Source organism: Pelophylax lessonae (genome assembly GCF_965119305.1).
Source record: "Pelophylax lessonae genome assembly, chromosome: 2".
Lineage (NCBI taxonomy): Eukaryota > Metazoa > Chordata > Amphibia > Anura > Ranidae > Pelophylax > Pelophylax lessonae.
Window position 1 is genome coordinate 134,757,549 of NC_138769.1, and position 17,977 is coordinate 134,775,525.

A 17,977-nucleotide genomic window follows, 5' to 3' on the forward strand; every position below is an offset into this window, starting at 1 on the left:
TCCTTTACCTATTATCTTGGATTTTTAAGAGAAGAACATTGCTTTAACACATCATTTATCCATCTGTACCTTTTATCATTCTGATTGATACACTTATATGATCTTTTAATTTTTAGATCATCTTTTACTGACACACAACTTTTATTATTTTTTATTCAACACGTACAGATTCGCACACATTTATCCATCTGTACCGTTCACTCACATCATCATATTAGTGTAAGTTTCTTTATACATTTTGTCTATATTGGATCCACAGATTGGAAGATATACCCTATTTACCTTCTGTAAATCATCCATCTGTACGGATGTGTGTATTTATCCATCTGTACTATTTTGAAGAACACAGTAATTAGATATTTTTATCGTAACACTTTTTATCTTATATTTATAGCACATCAGTTTTACATTTGGATCATGTGGATTGTTTTGGAATATGAATCATACATGAATCAGCGCAGATTTTTAAATTAATTTATACAGTGTATGCAAACATGATATTAGTTTGTGCCCCTCCAATCAATTGACACTGCACAACTGTGTATATCGGGGGCAGGAACATCCCTGCAGGTGACACTACAGAATGTGCTCATCCTGGAATATACACAACTTTCAGTGATCAGAAAAAATATTGCGGGGGCGTGGCTTGGGACGTGATGGAGGTGGTAGCACATTAGAAGAGCTCCATGACACAGACGGCTCCGCAGCTTACACTCACGGCTCCACTGGCTTTATAACATGGGCAGGACGGACAATGGACGAACGCCTGCATATTATCACATAAATGCTTTGTAAGCTCTAGATTTCAGGAGAATGCCTACAAACTTCTCACGGGCTGGTACTTCACTCCTGATAGGCTTCACAAATGGTTCCCTTTAAACCTCGAACTTGAGCTGGAGATGTGGCCAGTCTCCGGGCACATTAGTACATATCTGGCGGGACTGCCCACGGATTTCGAGCTTTTGTAGCCAGCTCTGTGATCTTATCCGTGAAATTACTAGCACCACTATCTCTCTTACACCTGAATGCTACTTTCTACATATAGCGGATTGCTCACTCAGTACGTATTAGAAGTCGATAGTACGTTTTTTACTCAATGCAGCTAAGTCCTTGATTCCCAGACGCTGGAAATCCACTTCCACGCTACGATTAAAGAGTGACTCCTGACGGTGAATGAGATCTATAACATGGAGGAATCGGTAGCGGTTGCTAATGATAACCTCAAGAGATTAAACAAAATGTGGTCCGCTTGGCATGTCTTTCGATACACCTCTCGCTATGAAACCCTCACCGATTCTCATTGTACGCTAACATGAAACGCTCTAACCTCCTATACTGGAGGTCTACGTTTCTGTCACTGCTTCTCCATTGTACATGCAAGAGAGCCATGATGGTTCTCTACTACCTACAAGATGTCCTTTCTATTTATGCTTGGATGTACTGCTTTTTTGATACCCCTTACCTTCCCCTCTCCTCCCTTTCCACACTACTGACATTCTAATTGACTCAGAAGTTGGTTCTTCAGCAGCCATAATTTGTTAAATGTATATTCTGCTCACTAGGCAATTTACCTTTACCAATTAGGTATGCCCTGTTATTTGGTTATCTAGCCTATTATGATGGTATACCTAATACTAATGCTAGATGGTTAGCTTACCATAACCTATACTGTGATTCACCTTAGGTATTATGAGGAGTTTGCATATAATAACTGAGGCCCTGTCATAAACGAAGAAACTTCACGTTGTTATCATTGCACTGCTTTGCCTCGTTGTATGTTGATGTACTTATTGCTTGATGAATATCATTTTCTGTATTTTGTTGTTTTTCTTTAATAAACTTTGATTGTGAAAAAAAAAAGGAAATATTTATTGCAGCCTTGGTTCTGACAGACATGAGCCATCTTTTTATCCACTCTATCTATCTCTTTGGTATTGACAATTCCACCTACACCTATAGGGCAAAGTACAGTAACTACACAAATGATAAAAAGAACTAAAAAGGGATTTTACACTTACTTTAAATATTTTGCATATTCAGGATCCTTCCAGTAGAGCAGGTATTTCAGATAATTATCAAATGACTTGTCCTTGAAGAATCCCCGCTGTGCTAGAACTATAGAGAAGGCAACAATAAATTACTGTACATGATCATACTCAGTAGAAGATAGCACTTCATAAAGAGTCAAAAATCAACTCATCAAATCAATTCAAAAATCAGCACTGTACAAAAGATATATGAGCAATACCAGTTCAGAGCAAAAATATTATAAGGTGTAGGTCCAGTCAAAAACGTTATTGTAAAGCCTTAGCTTAGATGCAGGAAGGGTTAGAATTTCCGTCATGTGTTTCTTGCTGTCTATATCCTTTCATACGCTCAATATTGGTAACAATTCTAAGACTAATATTTTTTCTTTTGCCTGGCTTTCATGCTGACCCCTCTGACTTCAGTAGTTTGAGTCACTGACCAAGAAAAATAAGGGCCATTCACACCAACACAGTTCAATAGCTCAGCGTATAACAAGCATGTTACCACAATGCATATTAATGCACTGCATACATATTAGTGATTTGTGCTGCCATTAACCTCTTGCCGACTGGCCCACATTTTTTACTGCGGGGACCCACTCCTTCTCTTATTGGACGCGATGTCCGCTGGGACCCGCCGATCATTCAAGGCACAGGTAGAGCGGTGATCTGCCTATGTGAACAAGGCATATCGCCGTTCTGTGACAAGGGAAGGCAGTGATCTTGTGTTTATGCTTTATAAGAAAAAACATGGATCTCTGCCTTCCCACAGTACAAGCATCCCCCCCCACAGTTAGCAAGCAATCCCTAGGAACACATTTAATCCTTTGATCGCCTCTGATGTTAACCCCTTCCCAGCCAGTGTCATTAGTACAGAGACAGTGCATTTTTTTTTTTTAGCACTGATGACTGTATTATGGTCACTGGTTTCAATAAAAAGTGTCAAGTAAGTGTCAGTGTCCAATTTATCCGCCGCAGTATCAGTCCTGCTATAAGTCACTGATCGCCGCCATTACCAGTTAAAAATATAGAAACAAAAATTCCATAAATATATCCCATCGTTTGTAGACGCTATAACTTTTGCGAAAACCAATTAATATAAGCATATTGGGATATTTTTTTACCAAAAATATGTAGCAGAGTACATATTGTCCAAAATTGATGAAGAAATTCGATTTTTATTTTTTTTTTTTTTTATTAGATAGGTTTTATAGCAGAAAGTAAAAAATATTATTTTATTTTCAAAATTGTCAGTCTTTTTTTGCTGATAGAGCAAAAAAAAAAAAAAAAAAACTGCAAAGGTGATTAATTACCACCAAAAGAAAGCTCTATTTGTGGGGGAAAAAAAAAGGATATCACTTTTATTTGGGTACAGTATCGCACAACCTTCACTGACTCAAAGTACTGCAGCCATTTAACCATCAGGTCATACTTAAAAATATGCTCTTTACAGCATAATACACTCTGCACCAACTTAAAAAGGAAGTAAACCCTCCTCTGACACTTGTACCTATAGGTAAGCCTATGATAAGACTTACCTATAGGTACTGTAAATATCTCCTAAACATGTACCGTTTAGGAGATATTTACCTTTGATGTATCCAGTGACCTCACTGGCGCATGCGCTCTGAAGGAACGGCCGCTCGTGCCGTTCCTTCAGAACTCCGTGCCTGACCGTCGGCTCCCGCGCGCGTGCGCGGGAGTGACGTCACCGCGGCTCCGGCCAATCAGATGGCCGGATGCCGCGATCCCGGAAGACGGGCGACTGGACATGTCGCCCGTCATACAGGTAAGCGATGGCACGGCCGGGGCTCGTTCTAAGGTGAGTATTTCATAATGAGCTAGTATGCGATGCATACTAGCTCATTATGTGTTTCTCTTGCAGGGTACAAAAGGAAAAAAAAAAAAGGGTTTACAACCTCTTTAAAGCAGAGCTCCACCCAAAAGTGAAAGCTCTGCATGTCTGCCTCCCCCCCCCCCCAAATGCTGCCATATTTGGCACCTTTCTGGAGGGGGGGGGAGCAGGTACCTGGCTTTGACGGCGAAGTGAGCTGGAAGTTCGGGCCATTCACAAAGCACAGTGCGATTCGCACGTGCACAGTAGGGAACCGGCTGTGAAGCCACCAGGCTTCACTGCCAGTTTCCGCTACCCAAGATTGCAGCGCCAGCACCTGAGAGCTGATTCAACAATAAGCTCAAGTGAGGACACCGCTGGATGCCTGGACAGGTAAGTGCCCTAATCGTACAAGTCAGCAGTCAGCAGTTACAGAATTTGTAGCTGCTGACTATTTTTTTTTGGGGGGGAACAGAACTCTTTAAAAAAAATCCCTAACTAAATGCCCTTTTTAGTTACCTAAAGCCAGTCATGTTTCCTTCTGGCGGAGTCCTTCTTGTGATGTCTATGTCACTGCTTGTATGACATGGACACTTCCTATTGGCTGTCCAGTGGCGGTCTCCTCTCAAGATCCAGAAGAGATGAGACATCCTCAAGGGAATCAATGATTGAGGGATCATCCTTAGCGGTCCTCCGCACCCAAAAATTATACCAGCAGAGGACCTGCTTCAACAGGTAAGAACATAAAAATTGCAGAATGGGTTACGGGGGAAGGGGGGGGGGTGTCATATTTTCTATGCAATGAGGCTTAAAGGAGAAGTTCACTTTTGGAACATGTTACACTCATATTCAGGATGTAACATGTTATAGATGGTGTTGAAGATAATCGTAAAATCGATGCATCGCGATTCAGCCTTAAACAATTCTGTATTGATGCAGAGAATGGCTGAACTGTGACTGTGTCAATGACCTCCCTGTCAGAGTCCTTCCCTCCCTCCTCCTTTCCATGTGTATGTCACACACAGCGGGGATCTCCGGCTGCGACACTGACCTTGAATCTGAAATGCTCCGCGGCCGATGTAACAAAGTCCCGCCTCCTTTGATAGACAGCACACTGATCCAATGCTGGGAAATTGAATCAGTGTGAGGTGTATCATAGGAGCCGATCCAGGAGGTGGGAGTTTGTTGACAGCGGCCGCTGGGCAATTCAAATCCAAGCTCCGTGTCACAGCGGGAGATCCCCACTCTGTGTGATTCAGGCACTGATGAGGCTGCACTTGATGGGCATTGGTGAGGCTGCACTTGATGGGTTATTGAAGAAAACCATGGGCAGTAATTGTGATGCATCGAGGAACTGAATCTAATAGATGTCAGGATATTCGGAATCAAACCAAATCATGAAACCAGTGAAGGTGCACCAGCTCCCGTTCCCCTGTTCATGTCCGCTCGGGGGTCCTCCCACCAGACCGAGTCATCCATTCACAGTGTTCTGTGAATGGGAAAACTGCAAGGTTCTCAATGAACTACCAGGGCGCTGTTGAGAGCTGTGCTAGTTCATTAAGTCTTCCTGTCACAGTGTAACTGCCTGGCCGTATCAGCCAGAGGTACAGCCAGACATATACACAGACAGTCTGCAGACCCTTGGCATTACAACCACAATCTGCCGATTGTGGGTGCAATGCTTTACAGGTTCATTACAAAAAAATAATAAAAATAAATGCATATTTTTTTACCTGCAAAAAAATGTGCATTTAATATCTTTTTTCAGTAAAGGTGAACTTATCATTTAACCACTTCCGGACCACCCACCGTGTATTTATGTCGCTACTTTGACGTTAAATACCAGAGTTATGGCAGCAGATAGCTGCCATAACCCTGGTATTTTCCTACACGGCCTGCGGTTTTCTTTTAGATAAAAGTGGTCCCAGTGGCAGATTCATCACAGGATCACTTTTATGGGCAGCGGGAGAGGTGCCCACCCACTCCCGCCGCTTCCCAGTCATTTTCTCCACTTACCAAAGCCTTCTGTAGTAGGGAAAACAATCCGGTCCTTTCAGGTCCTAGACAGGTAGTCGAGTAAGGGCAAGATGGCCTCGGGGGACCGGAGTGATGTCAGACGTCGCTTCCGTCCCAACAGATAATTTTTTTTTTGGGTCGATGTGAGATCTTTTTGACCCCAGATTTCACATTAAAGAGGACCTGTCCTGCTTATTTCTATTACAAGGGATGTTTGCATTTCTTGTAATAGGGATAAAAGTGATCAAAATTTTTTTTTTTTTAAAGGGACAGTGTAGAAAAAAATAAAATGAAAGCGTATCGTTCCTCCAAGCTGGCGCGCAAAAACGAGCGCATACGCAAGTCGCGCCCACATATGAAAATGTTGTTCAAATCACACATGTGAGGTATCGCCGTGATTGTTACCTCCTTTGTAACTCTAAACTGGTACTAAACTAGAATTTTTTAAAGTGTCGGCTATGGAGATTTTTAAGTACCATTTTTTGTTGCCATTCCACGAGCGTGCGCAATTTTGAAGCATGGCATGTTAGGTATCAATTTACTCAGCGTAACATCATCTTTCACATAATAGAAAAAATCTGGGCTAAGCTTACTTACAGTACTTCTTAATGCACAAAAAGAATATTTTTTTTCCAAAAAAATTGCATTTCTAAGACCGCTGCACAAATTCGATGTGACAAAGTATTGCAACGATCTCCATTTTATTCTCTAGAGTCTCTGCTAAAAAAAAATATATATATATATATATATATATATATATATATATATATATATAATATTTGGGGGTACTAAGTAATTTTCCAGCAAAAAATACTGAATTTAACTTGTGAACAACAAGAGTCAGAAATAGGCTTGGCCCAGAAGTGGTTAAAAGAAAATGTCCACCGCTTTATGATTTGTAAATGAACAAAATAGACACGACTAGGAAACTATTTCCATAATATACTTACAGTTAAGGTAATTAGGATTTGCCAGGCACTGAACAAACTCCAATTCCAACTGGAACCGATATCGGGCTTGTTCATCTAAAAGAAGATATAAAGGAAATGTCAGCATTCCTTACATATGTGTCATACTAATTTAAAGCAGTATTAAACCCAAAGCCAAAAATTTTATATATTGCAGCTGCATTATTTTTTTTTTTTTTCCCTTTAGGCTTCTTTCACACGGGCGTTCCTTTTTTTTTGCCCGATCAGTTCCTTTCTTTTTTTTTTGTAACGGACACGGATGACACTTGTGTCATCCGGTCCGTATGTCCGTTTTTCATCCCATCCGTTTGCGGATGAAAAACGGACATAATGCATGTCTATGTAAATACGGATGTCAGCGGATGACACCACTGACATCCGTTTTTGCGTCCGTTACGTTTTTTGAAAGGAAGAAAAAATAGGGTTCTCCTCCGTTCAAAAAAACTGAACTGAACTGAACTGACGAAAAACGGATGTCAGCGGATGATCATCCACTGACATCCGTATTTACATGGAGATACATTATGTCCGTTTTTCATCCGCAAACGGATGGGATGAAAAACGGACAGCCCGTGTGAAAGAGCCCTTAGGCTTTTTTCCCCTCAGTTTTCACTTGGTGATCTGGTCAGTAACACACCTCCGGTATTAAAGTGCCCCCGCTCTGAATGAAGGAGCACAGAGGGCACCATTGGACAACATCATTGTCAGTCTGCAGAAAGTGTACTAGCAGATTTAAATACACTAACAAATTGAAGCCAAACCACAGCTAATACTTTATAATTAGTTACAGCAAACTGTTTTTTTCCATTTTGGGATAAAGATTTTACATAAATAAAAGCTGATCATTGTAAGCATCCCTGTCAAAACACCTGGAAGAGAGCTTGTTCTTTAAAGAAAAAAAAAGAAAAGAAAAAACAGACCAACAAGGCTAGATCACCAGGTGAAAATAGAAGAAAGAAAGCCTAAAGCAGGCCATAGATGGCTTGAATCTTGACCGGTTTAGCAGCTTTTGCCTTTCTTTCTTCTATTCTCCCCTGGTGATCTTGCCTTGTAAGTCTGTTGATTTTCGTTATTTTTAACTATATATGGGCAAGGCTGAACGTACCCAAGTTAATTGATCCATCGACTTGCCTGTTGGATTTTACATGTGATTATTGCTAGTGGCTATTATAGCCGCTAGCAATAATCACTGTTTTTATGGGAAGGGTGGCTCCCCCTGCCCCACCGTCGGGAGAACACCCTGCTGGGAAGAATCAAGCGATTTTCTTTCTTGTAACTCGTGGTTGCAGGAAAGAAAATTGCTCCATTTATGACCAGCTTAAAAAAGAAAGCTAAAGAAATCATCACATCTAAGAATTGGTAAGCTGCATTATAATAAATGTTTGCTTTTGGATTTAATACTGCTGTAAAACTGTAGATGAAGATAAGTCACCTCTGGCTGGCCATTCCTCAGGATACTAAAAATGCTCACTGGCTCAGCAGTCACAATAGGAATGTGCAATATAACAACATCTCTAAAGCTTGATATCCACACAGGATAATTTATTTATCCCACATCTATCTAAAGTACAATCCCAGTCCAATGTAGCTAATGCTGGCCATATACTAGCCGAAATATCGGGCAAACTCATTTTCGAAAAACGGAAAATCGGCCGTGAGAGCAGACGATCGTGCCATCATGTAATGACTGAATTTCGAACGATAAATCGTTCAATGGACATAAATGAATCAGTTTTTGATTCAGTTTGTCACATTTACCTAGTGGAAACAGGTCGGCCGAGAAACACATTAACCGTTCAGTTATTGTTTGTTTATCGTTCGGCCGGCAGATTTTCAAAACTGTTCCTTTGATTTTTCGGCTATGAAAAGTTAAAATGATTTTCTATTTGTGCCCATTAACTGGACGAAAAACGAACGATCGGACCAAATGACAGATTTTCGAACGATCTTTCGACTAGTGTATGGCCAGCATTACATCTAAAAGCAAAAAGGATGGATACAATAAATAACAGATTTGACAACAGCCTTGGAAAAAAGGGGGGAAGAAACTGCGCTAAATATCAAAGAAAGGTAGCGGCAACTTAATATGTGACAAACATCAAAAAAACAGTAAATGGGGGAAGCTGCGCTAAGTGACACAAAACATAAATGAAGATGAATAAAATTGAGTCCGAAAAAAGTCCCAAAAATGTTGATTAACCACTTCCATACCGAGTCATGTAAAATGACGTCGGCAAAGTGGTTGTCTAGATCCGGGCCGCCGTCATATGACGTCGGCCCGTTCTAGCTGCTACTGCGCGCCCCCAGCGGCGCGCAGCGGCGGGATTAGGGATGAGGCTCGTCCCTCGGACATAGCCCATCACTGATCAAGGTAAACAGCCAATAGAAATTGGCTGTTTACCACGTGATCGGCTGTGTCAATCACAGCCGATCACATGAGCGGCTCCAGCACGAGCCGCTCGTTCTCTCTGCAATGCGCGCCCCCGGGGGCGCGCAGAGCAGCGATCGGGGACGAGGCTCGTCCCTCGGACAGAGTCGATCCCCGATCTAGGTAAAGAGCCAATGAAATTGGCTCTTTACCACGTGACCGGCTGTGTCTAATCACAGCCGGTCACAAATGTCAACAGAGAACACGGTAACTAGCTGTCACCGTGTTCTCCTCCTCACACACTGATCCTGTGTGAGGAGGAGATTGTGGTAACAGCTAGTTACCAACTACAGTGCACCCTAAACACACTGATTGCCCCCCCCCCAATAAAGAGCACCTGTCACTAGCCCATCAAAGTACCCGAGTACCTGTCATCAGGTACTCAGATGACAGGTACTCGGGTACTCTGATGGGCTGGTGACAGGTATTCGGGTACTCTGATGACAGGTACTCAGGTACTCTGATGACGGATACTCTGATGACAGGTACTCGGGTACTCTGATGACAGGTACTCGGGTACTCTGACGGGTACTCTGATGACGGGTACTCGGGTACTCTGATGACAGGTACTCGGGTACTCTGATGACGGGTACTCGGGTACTTTGATGACAGGTACTCGGGTACTCTGATGACAGGTACTCGGGTACTCTGATGACGGGTACTCTGATGACAGGTACTCGGGTACTCTGATGACAGGTACTCGAGTACTCTGATGACAGGTACTCGGGTACTCTGATGACGGGTACTCGGGTACTCTGACAGGTACTCGGGTACTCTGATGACAGGTACTCGGGTACTCTGATGACGGGTACTCGGGTACTCTGATGACAGGTACTCGGGTACTCTGATGACAGGTACTCGGGTACTTTGAGTACCTGTCAACGGAGTACCCGTCATCAGAGTACCTGAGTACCTGTCACCTACCCATCAGAGTACCCGAGTACCTTCCACCTGCTCATCAGAGTACCCGACGCCTGAAGTACCCAAGTACTTGCCGCCTGCTCATCAGTACCCATCACTACTCATCAGTACTCATCAGTACCTATCACGTATCAGTACTGATCATCAGTACCCATCACTAAAGTATCACCTATCACCTATCAGTCAGTGAGTACTACTCATCAGTACCTATCACCTGCCTGTCACCTGCCCATCAGAGTACCCGAGTACCTGTCACCTGCCTATCGGAGTACCCGAGTACCTGCCACCTGCTCATCAGTACCAGAGTACCTATCACCTGCCCAACAAAGTACCCGAGTACCTGTCACCCTTCATACAGCCACCATGTCCAAGTCCAAAAAGGTTTATATACGTCCTCCGTTTAAACCTAAATACCGGTGTTATGGCAGCAGATAGCTGCCATAACCCTGGTATTTTTTTAAACGGTGGACGGTTGGCTTTCCGATAAGGGTGGTCCCAGCAGCGGATTCGCCGTGGAATCACCCTTCCGGGATGGCGGAAGAGGCGCCCCCCCCCCCTCCCGACGCGTTCCGGTCCTTTTCCCCGTTTACCGGACCCGCCGGCAGCAGGGAAAACGATCCGGTCCCGAATCCTCACAGACAGGATGTCGAATGAGGGCAAGCTTGCCCTCACTTGACTCTATGGTCTTGGAGGACCGGAGCTACGGAAAATGTTGTTGCCTAGCAACCGGTTTAAAGGTCCTTTTTTTTTTTTTTTTCATTTTATATTATAATTATTTATTTTTTTTTTTTTTCTATCTTTTAGTGTACTTGTGAGATCTGAGGACTTTTTGACCCCAGATCTCACAAAAAAGAGGTCCTGTCGTGCCTATTTCTATTACGGGGAATATTTACATTTCTTTTAATAGAAATAAAAATGATCAATTTTTTTTTTTTTTTAAACGGTGTAAAAATAAAAAATAATAAATAAAATAAATAGTAAAAAAAAAAAAATTAAAGCGCCCTGTCCCCGTTAGCTCGCGCGCAGAAGCGAATGCATACAGAAACCCCGCCCACATATGTAAACGGTGTTCAAACCACACATGTGAGGTATCGCCGCGATCGTTAGAGCAAGGGGAATAATTTGAGCCCTAGACCTCCTCTGTAACTCAAAGATGGCAACCTGTAGAAATTTTTAAATTGTCGCCCATGGGGATTTTTAAGTACCAAAGTTTGTCACCATTCCGTGAGCGTGCGCAATTTTGAAACATGACATGTTGGGTATCTATTTACTCGGCGTAACATTATCTTTCACATTATGGAAAAAAATTGGGCTAACTTTACTGGTTTCTTATTTTTTAATTAAAAAAAGTGAATTTTTTCCAAAAAAATTGCGTTTGGAAGACCGCTACGCAAATACGGTGTGATAGAAAAAATATTGCAATAATCTCCATTTTATTCTCTAGGGTCTCTGCTAAAAAAAAATATATAATGTTTGGGGGTTCTAAGCAGTTTTCTAGCAAAACAACTGATTTTAGCTTGTAAACACCAAATGTCAAAAATAGGCCTAGGCAAGTGGCTAGGATGCATGATGATGCTCCTTGGATGTTCGGCCCCTCTATATGGCTAGGCTGTGAAAAAGTCTCACACATGTGGTATTGCCATACTCAGGAGGAGTGGCAGAATGTATTTTGGGGTGTCATTTTTGCTGTGTACATGCTATGTGTTAGGAATATCCTATAAATTGACAACTTTGTGTAAAAAAAAAAAGTTTTCATTTTTTTCCCACATTTTCCAAAAACCTGTGGAAAAAAATGATATGTTCAAACGACCCATAATGCCTCATAGAATATACGTTGGAGTGTTTGCTTTCCAAAATGGGGTCATTTTGTGGACTTTTCCATTGTATTGGTGCTCTAGGGCCTTGAAAAGTGTGATAGGTAGTAAGAAAGTTTTATGTGTATTTATGCTCCTAGAACGCCTGAATGTGCTTCTTGGACGTGGAGTCTCTTTTTGTGGCCAGGCTGTGTAAAAGTCTCACACATGTGGTATCGCCATACTCGGAAGGAGTAGCAGAATGTATTTTTGGGTGTAATTTTTGCTGTGTACATGCTATGTGTTAGAAATAGCTTATAAATTGACAACTTTGTGGGAAAAAAAAGAAAAAAAAAATTTTTCTTCATTTTCCCAAGAATTGTGGGAAAAAATGACAACTTCAAAAAACTCACCATGCCTCTTACTAAATACCTTGGACTGTCTACTTTACAAAAAGGGGTCATTTGGTCGGTATTTGTACTGTCCTGACATTTCAGGGCCTCAAGAAAGGAGATAGGCAGTCAGTACATCTGGTGTGATCAATTTTCAGTAATTGGTACCATAGCTTCTAGACTCAATAACTTTCACACAGACTAAATAATATACACTAATTTGGGTTAATTTTACCAGAGACATGTAGCAGTATACATTTTGGCCCAAATGTATGAAGAAAATTTTATTTTTTGCAAAATTTCATAATTGAAACTAAAAAAAAGTGTTTTTTTTTCAAAATTTTTGCTCTTTTTTTGCATATATCACGAAAAAAAAAAACCCCAGTTGTGAGCAAATACCACCAAAAGAAAGCTCTATTTGTGTGAAAAAAATGATAAAAATTTTGTTTGGTTATAGTGTAGCATGACTGAGCAATTGTCATTCAAAGTGTGAGAGTGCTGAAAGCTGAAAATTGGTCTGGGCAGGAAGGGTGTCTAACTGCTCTGTATGGAAGCGGTTAACATATGAATAGTTGAATCAACAAAAAAGTCCAAACATTCAGCCAAAAATCCACAGGTGCAGACAATGAATAAAGTTACTGCTTACCAGATGTAGCAGTATAATGAGCCTTAAGCATAATTAGCCAAGCAAGATGAAGATCTGTGGAGGATTCCTCATCAGCGATAGCCGTCCCAGGATCACAATTGGGTGGATGTTGGGGTGAAAAACAAATGCAAAAACATAGCGTGATACTGTATAATGAAGGTGTATATTAACCACTCCCGTGTGTATCAGAAAGGAAAGTGCTGATAGAAACCACCACCATCACAGGCTGCTTACCAGAATAAAAGTAAATAAGGCAAATCAATCCAAAGCAATCCCAAATGAATGAAATAAGCCGTAAGAAGAGCCACCACCTTATTCACAATTTAATTACCAGATTGAACAGATATAACAAACGTATACGATCACTCAGATAGCTCGTGACCCCATTAGGACCGTCACCATAAATCCCTGCTTACCAGAAATAAGCATATTAATGCATAAATCACAAGTCCGGATAGCACTTGATAAGGTATCCTATCCCCTGTAAACGGTCCGGTCCCTTGAGGTATAAAGGCTGACCCACCAATATGGCTCCGAGGTTCACATAAAAATGATAATGGAGATGCCCATAGTGTAAAACCTGACTACTGGGTCAGGTTCCTCTGGTCCCCAGGCCTACCGTCTGCAACCACGTGCCATCACTACAGAGGAGGAGGCAGCCGCCACCCTCCCTCCGTGACTCTGCTCACTAGCCAAAAGACCCCGCATGTGCTCCTGGCTTTTATACAGTATCCCAGAATGCACAGAGACAGCTTGTCTCTACCACTCACCAGGACTATATCAAAGCCTATGTATCCTTTGGTCAGGTTTCCTTCCACTGTGCAATATGCCTCCCTATTGGACCAGTGCAAAACACTCTCTATACCCAATGAATCACATACTGAGCACACTGAGCAGACCTAAGTCACAGATCCTGCTCTCTGGTAGGCAGAAAGCAATATAGATTTGCCTGATGCTCCTCTGATAGGCAGACAAAGCCAAAAACTATACTCTCTCTCTAGCACCTACCTAGGAAGGTGCTACAAGTGGATCGCCCATGCAATGCCAGGCTCTTGCAGGCTTCTCCAGCTCTATGTCCGTACTGATATACAGGCTTTCAATTGTAGAGCTGGAGAAATTGTCAATAGAGTACAGGTGCGGTAACCACCACACTTGTGCTTCATTGAGAACTATGCCCTGGTTCAGACCATCGCAAAATTTTATGCAACTTGACAGTTCAAAGTTGTATGACAACTTTCACCCTATTTGCAAGACTTGCAAGTCACAGCTACTTTGAAAAAGGATAAAATCAGCACATCTGTAATAGGTAACCCCTTGATATATATCAGCAAAGGATGAGTAATCTACGCTGTATTATACAGTAACACTAAGGGTTAACAATAATCACATAGCAAACATATGGCACTAAATAAGTGACTTGTGCCTAAAAAGAATCCCTTCAAATAAATATAATAAGACGATATAAGGTGCAATAAAATTATTATAGTGCAATAGGTGCCTTGAAGTGCATAATAAATGGCTTAAATAGATTTGATAAGACAATATAAAGTGCAATATGATAAAGGTGTAATGGATGCTATAAAGTGCACAGTAAATAAATACGATAAACAAAATATTGGGAGATACAATACAATAGGTGGCGTGAAGTGCACCATAGATAAAGTGCAATAAATAGAATAAAAAAAGGAGATGCAATAGTTGCAGTGAGTGTAAGGTAAATAAATGACAGATATAAAATCAACTCAAAATGAATCATATATAGTGAATAAAAGTGCTGGGTGCTAATAGTGTAATAACTCGCTTAGGTCAGCTTAAATAAGACCCCATAAAGTGAAATAAAAATAATTGATAGAAGTATCCAATCAAAAAACGTTTGAATTGATTGGAAAAATCAATAATAAATATCTTATACGCAAGTGATAAAGAAGCTCTTTAGACAAATAAAAACCAATAGATATATAGTTCATAGAAATATATACAAAAAATGTATATAAATAGATGTGCAAAAAAAGTGCAAATCCGGTGCAAAAGGAGTCCCCAGAAGGGTACTAATTTAGGACAGTCCGTAGAAAATTAATGGTGTTAATATCCGAGGTGACGTGGAGTGGTAATGAAAAGAGTGAGGATTCAGGTGTTCCCCTCTCCAGTATGTCCCGCGCTTACCAGAGGCAGGTACCTCCACAGGGGTGAAGCGCAGTTCGATACTAGGGATCGCTCCCGTGTAGCAGGGGTCCCGGTCCCTGATCCTCCTTCAATAATTCCAATACTCCAGGTCACACTCCGTATCAGCAGCAGCTAGCTTTACATCAACCTCATAGCTCCTCAAGAACCATCCAGGACATATATGAAAGGAATGCCGCATATAGTGAAGTATTGCAATCAAAAGCCTTTATTTAAGTAGCATAAAATCAGGTACTCACATAAAATAAACAATCCAAAAGCTTCCGTCTGGCTTAGGAGCCGCAAATTCCTCTCTAGCGGTGTACTTCCTGAACGCTATGCGTTCCACCGACCGGATGTGCGCCTCAAGCTGATGGACCAGAAGAAAGCGGAAGTGATGTGGTACGCACTCGACGCGTTTCATCACACTGACGTCATCGGGAGTAGCGGAGTATTGGAATTATTGAAGGAGGATCAGGGACCAGGACCCCTGCTACATGGGAGCGATCCCTAGTATCGAACTGCGCTCCACCCCTGTGGAGGTACCTGCCTCTGGTAAGCGCGGGACATACTGGAGAGGGGAGCACCTGAATCCTCACTCTTTTCATTACCACTCCACTTCACCTCGGATATTAACACCATTAATTTTCTACGGACTGTCCTAAATTAGTACCCTTCTGGGGACTCCTTTTGCACCGGATTTGCACTTTTTTGCACATCTATTTATATACGTTTTTTGTATATATTTCTTTGAACTATATATCTATTGGTTTTTATTTGTCTAAAGAGCTTCTTTATCACTTGCGTATAAGATATTTATTATTGATTTTTCCAATTAATTCAAACGTTTTTTGATTGGATACTTCTATCAATTATTTTTATTTCACTTTATGGGGTCTTATTTAAGCTGACCTAAGCGAGTTATTACACTATTAGCACCCAGCACTTTTATTCACTATATATGATTCATTTTGAGTTGATTTTATATCTGTCATTTATTTACCTTACACCCACTGCAACTATTGCATCTCCTTTTTTTATTCTATTTATTGCACTTTATCTATGGTGCACTTCACGCCACCTATTGTATTGTATCTCCCAATATTTTGTTTATCATATTTATTTACTGTGCACTTTATAGCATCCATTACACCTTTATCATATTGCACTTTATATTGTCTTATCAAATCTATTTAACCATTTATTATGCACTTCAAGGCACCTATTGCACTATAATAATTTTATTGCACCTTATATCGTCTTATTATATTTATTTGAAGGGATTCTTTTTAGGCACAAGTCACTTATTTAGTGCCTATGTTTGCTATATGTGATTATTGTTAACCCTTAGTGTTACTGTATAATACAGCGTAGATTACTCATCCTTTGCTGATATATATCAAGGGCTTACCTATTACAGATGTGCTGATTTTATCAATTTTTATATACATATGTTTTAGAAGGCATTTTTATAAGAATTTTACAGGTATTTTATCAACCAACATCCTTTCTACTAATACATACCCAATATTTCTTTTACATACTGGCAGCGCCAATCACTTCCCTTTTCCTTCACACACTTATCATATAGCCCTCTATAGGACTATATTTCGAAGTGGGCTGCAGCCAACCTTTCTATTGTATATATAACTCCCTAACTCTCGTCTACTCATCCTAAGCGCGGAATTTTTAGTTTGTGTTCATACTTTGAAAAAGGCTCCTGCACTCTTTCTGTGCGACTTGCATTGAAATCTGTTAAATGAAGCCGCACATGAAATCACACCAATAGTCGGCTTTGTCACGCTGAAGTAGCATGCCTTTAAAGCTGCACTGGTGTATACCAGGGCTACAAATCAGTCTGCCACTGTGGGGGGACGTGTCTTTTAGGTAATGCATTCACAGATTCCTGTTAATGAATGATGTGGCTGTGCAGGTGAAGCTTCACTGATTTCAAATCTGAACAGTTGAAGCCAGGGAGAAGAATCCTGGCACGCTGTCTGAGGGTGGGGGTCTGCTACGTTACAGGTTATACCCTAAATATGGGTACAGTATGTAACATGGTTGTAGCACTGCCCCCGTAAGGATTGCTAGATATCCACTCTGCGGGTCCCTCCGATTACCAACACACGGCTATAAGCAAATGCAATTTTTACATTTCTCTTGGCTCTCATTTCAATAATCAGTCCAGGGGTATTTGCTTGTTTTGTTGTTTATTTGTGATGGGGATAGAAGAAGGAAATAGTGGGATACTCCAATTTAACTATTCACAGTATTTGAGGACTTCTATCTTTGCTGCTACACTTGTAGGTATGGAACAGCCAGGCTGTTAATTCATCCTGCCACTTAAGATGAATAGAGTTAAGTCTCTTGCTTTCTCTCAAGACAACTTGATGAACCATTTCTTATCTTCAGGACACTCTCCCTAGTATCCTCTCTCTGCTGACCCCTGTCCGCTGTCTATCCTATGAGCAGGGGTGGCCCCCCTCAGGTCAGGCCCCTTGACATGAGTCCCTGAACTCACGATACTACAGCCACAGGGTCTCCACTGTCTCCCCTCTCAGTCAGCTTCCCTGGACCTCTGGGTTTAGCGCCTCTCAACCGCTCCTCTGGCCCTCAGGACGACCTCCTGCCACCGCATGGCACCTCTACAGGGAAGGAGGCAACCGCAGCCTCCCTCCAGGACTCCGCTTTCCAACGAAAGACCCCGAGCACATGTGCTCCTGGCTTTTTATACAGTATCCCAGCATGCACTGAGGCGACCTGCCCTCTGCCAATCATCAGGACTGTATCAA

At 41.6% G+C, this 17,977-nt stretch overlaps 1 long non-coding RNA gene across 1 annotated transcript; it reads right to left on the reverse strand.

Moving 5' to 3' along the window:
• Positions 1–1,927: 1,927 nt before the first annotated feature.
• LOC309547846 lies at positions 1,928–6,999 on the reverse strand. The gene is made up of 2 exons (XR_014224987.1): positions 6,828–6,999; positions 1,928–2,115 (listed from the first exon to the last, which is right to left on the reverse strand). It is a non-coding gene; the product is annotated as an uncharacterized lncRNA (long non-coding RNA).
• Positions 7,000–17,977: the final 10,978 nt, after the last annotated feature.